Source organism: Phyllopteryx taeniolatus, chromosome 4 (genome assembly GCF_024500385.1).
Source record: "Phyllopteryx taeniolatus isolate TA_2022b chromosome 4, UOR_Ptae_1.2, whole genome shotgun sequence".
Taxonomy (NCBI): domain Eukaryota; kingdom Metazoa; phylum Chordata; class Actinopteri; order Syngnathiformes; family Syngnathidae; genus Phyllopteryx; species Phyllopteryx taeniolatus.
The window spans coordinates 16090451-16097201 of NC_084505.1; the positions used below are offsets into that span (position 1 = coordinate 16090451).

At 43.4% G+C, this 6751-nt stretch overlaps 1 long non-coding RNA gene across 2 annotated transcripts; it reads left to right on the plus strand.

Moving 5' to 3' along the window:
* The first annotated feature begins 1819 nt into the window (after positions 1-1819).
* On the plus strand, positions 1820-5727 carry LOC133477341 (uncharacterized). 2 transcript variants are annotated; one of them, XR_009788307.1, is made up of 3 exons: positions 1820-1908; positions 2896-3368; positions 4995-5727. It is a non-coding gene; the product is annotated as an uncharacterized LOC133477341 (long non-coding RNA). The 2 variants fall into 2 exon arrangements; XR_009788308.1 differs by lacking the exon at positions 4995-5727 and adding an exon at positions 3817-3933.
* Positions 5728-6751: the final 1024 nt, after the last annotated feature.

Genomic DNA, 6751 nt, shown 5'->3' on the forward strand with positions numbered 1-6751 from the left:
GCCTGCGTGGGTTTTCTCCGGGCACTCCGGTTTCCACCCACATCCCAAAAACATGCATTAATTGGAGACTCTAAATTGCCCATAGGCATGACTGTGAGTGCGAATGGTTGTTTGTTTGTATGTGCCCTGCGATTGGCTGGCAACCAGTTCAGGGTGTACCCCGCCTCCTGCCCGATGACAGCTGGGATAGGCTCCAGCACGCCCGCGACCCTAGTGAGGAGAAGTGGCTCAGAAAATGGATGGATGGAAAATCCAACAACACATGCATTGGGCCCAACAGAAACATTATTTGCTTAACTCGCTTAAATGACTTCATGAAGAAGCTGGTAGCTGAACAAACTTATTGATTGTGTCATCGTGTGTGACACCGGTAGGGATAGTGCTAATTTTGCCATATCCAGTGCCAAAACAACAATAGAAACATCTGCAACTTACCGAAAGGTGTTTTCTCAAGTTAGAAGGTGGCTGAAATATCCAAGTTTGGGCAGTCACAGTTTAAGAGCTGCATGACAAACCTATTGTTTTTTGGAGTCTGTAAAATAAACACAGTCGCGCGGCTGTTTTTTCCCCCCAAAATGAGTAATTTTGATTGCCTCATGAAGGCTATGTGCGCCGTCATGTGACTGCCTTGTGTTGTCTGATTGGTGAAAAATGAGTCATTTTGATTGGCTCGTGAAGGCTACGTGCGCGGTCATGTGACTCCCTTGTGTCGTCTGATTGGTGAATTGGAGTCAAATGACATTAGTGATCCCGTTTGATTGCCGCAACGGTCACCCTATGCGGAAGTCGAAGATGGAGTCTAATAATAGACGCGCACATGTAAGTATGAATAAATAAAAGTAGCGAACGCCATGTCGATCATTGTAACGGAGTAAAAGTATCGATCCTTCTTCACATAAATACTCAAGTAAAACTAAAAAGTACGGTGCATTTAAAGTACTCTGACAAGTACAATTTAAGGAAAATGTTACTTGAGTAAATGTAACAGAGTAAATGTAACGTGTTACTACCTACTTCTGGTGTATGAAAGCTTTTCACTAGAACAGTATGTATGAATGTGTTTCAGTAGTGTGTATAAGAGCGTTTCAATAGTAAGTGTGAGAGCTAATCCTGAATTATGTCCGCAACAGTCCCTCATATGATTATGTGTTGTATTCTCTCTATACGTGTTGAAGGCGATTCTCAAAGCAGTAAGAAATTAACACAGTGGGAGAAAACTTTCTAGCAGGTGTAAAAGGGCTCTAAAGAGTTTTGTAACGCATAGTTTCTGGATGGTATTTTATTTAAAAAAACAATTGATCCACATAAATCCTATGACCAAACAAGACTAGAAAAGATTCTGTATGAATTTAAAGTTGTATTTGTTTTAGTTTTAAACTACTTTCCACTAAATACAGACTACTGCTTTAATTTTAAATAAAGTAGCTTTGTCTTTATTTTTACACACTGAACATTATTCTGTTGAGATTTCATCTGAGTTGATTATTAGTACGATATTTTTTACCACCATTGATCAATAATGTCATGTCTTGAGAAAATTTTATCAAGACTCATCCAGCCATCTTTGGCCATTGTTTACACCCCAGCTACACGCACATATTACCTTAATTTTGACTTTTTAGTTCTTTAGTTTTTGGGGCAGCCTTTGTCAAGTGGTTTAAATCACCGCCTGCCATGTGAGGGACCCAGTTCAAGCTATTGACGAATGTGTGGAAAAAAACAAGTGTGGACAGACTGAGTTGAGGATGTGGCAATGAACCATGCATGCACAACATCCTCTGGTGTCCTTGAGCAAGACACCAATACCCTGAACTGCTCGGCGGGCACTAAAGTGCCCCCCTCCTACAGTGTGTGTCACTAAATGTTAGTGCTTGCTGCGTTCACTACTGTGATGGGTTCAAAGCAAAGGTAAAATTTCGTAAATATGCATGTATGTCGTGGCAATAAAGTTGATACTTGTTCTTCTTGATAAAGGAACAAAAGTTATTTAAAAAACTGCAACGCTGTCTGTACCTCCTGCTAGCTAAAACTCAGCATGTCCTCCTTGTAAAGTCACTTAATTTCATGCTACACTCTAGGTATTGGATTGGTGATCTGTACAGCCCTATATTGACAAATTCTCATCACCTCGCTGTAAAAAAAAAACGCATTGTGAAACATTCAAAGTCAAAACCATGATCGGTGCCTCACAACATTGTTTAAAATTACATAGCAGTCTAGCTTACGCCACATGTGAAAATAGCTTTCTGGAAATTGTTTTCTCTATAGCTCTCCCTCTGTTGTTTCTTGAGCCATAACAAATGTTGAACTAAAGCTGTTAGTCACGGAACACATTGTGCTTTTGGTTAACACTACACCTGCATGAATCCTTTTAGTTTCCATGTCCTAGGTCTGGAGATTGTAACAGGCCATGTGACAAACTAGAGATGAGTGAACATACAGTATATTCTAGTCCGAGTTGGAACAATTCAGCCTGAAAATGGGTTGAAATGAAAATGCATGACCAGTGATAAGATCAGTAAGTAGCATGCTGCACAGAATTTATTTAGACTGGAATCTTATGTATTGCCAGGTATAGAAAGTTATTTATTTATTACAAATAATGTATCATTTTTCAACTACATTATCTATGCCAGTGACGTACTCTATAGTCAGAGACAGAACAATGATATGCTCTTCCTTTAGATACAAGAAGGTACATAATGAACTTTATATCCACTTTTTGTGACATTTCTGTTTGGTGGTGAGGTTTTGTCTAATGTAAAATGGGCCCAGTCTCAATAAAGGTTGGGAAACACTCGTGTAGATGACCAGTGACAAGATATTTAATGTTCAAACTGATAACCTTTATTGCTTTTAGCAAATAATCAATAACTTTGAATTTTATGGCTGCAGCACATTCCAAAAAGCTGGGACAGGTGGCAAAAAAGACTGTGAAAGTTGAGGAATGCTCATCAGCATCAGGAATGCTGACCCAGTTGGAAGACCAACTCGAGCAATGGATTAATGAGCAAAGAATAACTCGGGGCTTTCCATCATTCCGGGAGGCTTGACGAACCGCTGGACATCGGTGTGAACAGGGCGTTCAAAGTGAAGTTGAGAGCGGCGTGGAAGCGATAGATGACAGATGGCGAACACAGCTTTACTAAGAATCGGAGGCAGCGCCAGGCGAGTTACGCCACAATTTGTGAATGGATTGTGGATGCTGGGCTAATGTGTCTGCTTGCACTGTTGTTTGAGCTTTCGCACGGCAACGAGACTGACTCGAACCTGGCGTGTTTGATTGAGAACTTGCCCAGCTGTTCATTTTGGACACAGAACACGAGGACTTTGATGGATTTGTGGATGAGGATTGATAAAAAAATAATGTGAGTACATTCTTAAATACTTCAATAAAGTACAACCGAACTCAGTTTTGCTCCCGCTGCCTTTGTTTTAGCATGCATGCATGCTACCTTATGTTTAACCGAGCGTATGTTTTACCATGCCTGCGCCCAATAATACGGTGCGTCTTATGTATGTGTTAAATACAGAAATAGACCCCGTAACTGAGACTGCGCCTTTTAATACAGTGCGCCCTATTGTCATGAAAATACGGTACATATATACGTAGATAGCTGGTCACCTTTCCTCAACATGCTAAATCTAGACTCTTGATTCCTTTGCCTGGGTAGAGTGCCATTTGACAATAACAAGACTAGTTTTTTCATAAGTGTGAAAGTAAACAATGGAATTCTGTATTCTTTGTTGTCGAGGCTGTTGTTGTTTTATTATTGTTCTATTTATTTATTTATTTTTATTCCCCCCCCATTTTAGATCGGTTCGCATGGTGAGAGGACACATGCACGGAGTGGGGATCTTCTCTTGTCCCTGTGTTTGCGGTTCCGGCGTCTGTGGGGGCGGGACTTTTTTCACTCCTTCCTGATCTCGGAGGTGGACGGGGGGGGGGGGGGGGGGGAACCACTGGGGAGACCTCCTGGGGAGTATTGGTGGTGTGATGGTGACTCGCCCATGTTCCGTGGGTGCTGGAGTGGTGCCAGCTGGCGCCCGCCTGGGTGCCTGCTTTGGGGCGGGGGTCCACCTCCCACACTCGGGGGCGGGTAGTGGGTGCTGGCGGGAATGTGGTTGGGGGGGGGGGGGGCTATCGGTGCTGCGGGTCTGGGTGGGGTAGTCCTCTTTGTCGGTGGTTGTCCGGCCTAATGGGCCCAACCTGCAGGAGCCATGCCTCTTAATCACTCACTTAGCACACACTCACTGTATATATTTTTCTCACTAATCACATCTGGGCACATATACATAACAAACGGTTCCTGGGGGACTGGTATGGGATTGGGAGGGTGTGGGTGTCGGAGAGGGTTTCAGCACGTCTGTGCTGTTTCCCGGTCCGTGCGACCCCCCCCCCCCTGGATTTTAAATGGATCACACACACACGCCCCACGTATTAATGCACCACATACACCGGGCTGCTCTCGGGTGGACCCCTGGGCCCGATCCCGCCCCTCGATTGATTGGGTGGGGTCCTCAGCCACCGCGGTTCGGGCACAGTAATTACAGAACACTTCTGTCAGTCTTTGTGAATGTAAAACGGTGTCAATTCACTTGCATGTGTCCGCAGGCACACACCCCTGGGACTCTTTCACTGGGTGTGGGGCCATTCACTTATTGCGACAAATAACTCATGAATATGCAAATTGCTTGTGTATCCCCTCACTTATACTGTTGTCCTCTCGACTTTTATAATTTACATAGTTAATCCCACCACACTTCAGTTCTACAGCCAGGTTCACGACCCTGGTCCTGCATGCTTCTTCTCCTGTCCTTGTCCTGTTCTATCTTGTCCTGTCCTTCCCTCACAGGGTGTAGCACTATAGCCCAATGCAACACTCATATTTAATGTTTCATTGTTGTAGATAGTGTAATGACTTACTTTTCTCATCCAGATCAATTTACAATTAGTGCTTTGTCTTTTGTTTTTGTTTCTGTCTCCCCTCTAGAAACTTTGTTCTGTTGGACTGATCGACTCTGATTCTCAATAATATTCAATTATAATATTAAGAAACCACGGCGGAAGCTTAAAAACTTCATCTTCCATTCTTTTTGACCTAACAGCCGAACAGGACCAAAAAAAAAAAAAAAAGGTAAGGAGCACAGGATGATCATACACAGCTGGGTTGCACTACATTGACTCCAGAAAAGCAAGAACGACGACGTCGCTCTCTTTGTACATACTGCGGACAAGAGGGTCACTTTGTCTCAAAGTGTCCAGTAAACGCCAAGTCTCACCCAGAGCGGGGAAGCTTTCGTGAGCCACAATCGACGTCCTTCTTCCCAACTGAGACCTCTTTTCCATGCAGTGGATGAACTGTAAACAAAAGCATCTTTTCTGCTTGAAAGGTGCATCTACCTGTTCTAATTTACTTCAATTTTAGGCTTAATTGGCCTGTTCAGTGTTACTTGAAATTTAGACCTGAGATGCCTTTACTGCTTTACTTCAAATGTTTGCCAGCCTTTCTTTTTTTCAGTTGCAGGCCACAAAATACAATTTGTACTAAAATGTAGGCCTGACATGTTTGTGCCAGTTTACTGGATGTAAGTTATTACTGTTCTTTGTATTTAAATGTTTGCTGTTTATATGTGTGTTTAAAAAAAGCACTTTGCATTTCTGTGCTTTTAGGAATACATTTAGTCATGTTTATGCATTGTTGTCCTTGAGTGAGATTAAATTAGTTTCAGGCATTAGTTTTTTCATTGACAACATAATATCCTATTTGCAAAACCTCAATAAATATTGTGAAAAGGAATAGGAAATGTTCTGTTTTGACTTCGTTTGATGGGTCTGCTATGCAAATTGAAACATTTTGATGTTCGGACCTTTGCCACGGGAAACCCCTCTGAATTTTTATGGAACATCCCTGGTATATAGTGTATCGCAGAACACATCCTCCTGGTCTCAACATCTCCTGTTGGTAGACTATACCCATAACTCACTCACCAGCTCTGCCACAGGATTATCCCCTGGACAAGCTCGCTCCTCTCTCCAATGCTCTGTGCACCACAACACCCATTTGGCGAACAGCAAATGTCCCACAGCCCCCACCTCTAAGGTTGAACAGAAGGTGTGGCTCTTCACTTGAGATTTTCCTCTCTGGGTGGAGTCCAGGAAGTTGGCACTCACATTTATTTCCCCATCCAGAGGGACATGAGTCGAATGGTGGTGATGGTTGAACTCCCATGCTCTATGTGCAGTCATCCTACATTCCACATGTCCAAGGTGAACCAGTCCATTAGAGTCTGCTGGCACCGGTAATCCATCTCACCTCATTGATAGGGGTCCAGCCTTCTCAGTGAGGCATTTAATCCCGTTGCAAGGGAGAGGTCTCCAGTACCTCGTGGACTGGGAATGCTATGGCCCAAAGGAAAGACCTTGATTATCGACCTGCCACATCCTAGAGCCAGAACTTCTATCGGTGTCACCCTAATCAGCACTCTAGCATAGCAGGACCTTTGAGGGTTCCATAACCTACATCTTTCAACTCTGCCCTGACTTCCATTCATGAGGAGGACACACCCACAGAGGGGTCATTTACAGTAATTCCAATGACTCCATTGACCCTGCCCATTTCAACCAAAATCGCTTGGGATGGACTCATGGGAGAGTGCTTCTTGCTACATTTCAGCTCATTAGATAACCAACCACGTTATGAGTAGACGCAGTCCACTTCAGCCTTGCCAGAATTTCATGGCTTAAAAA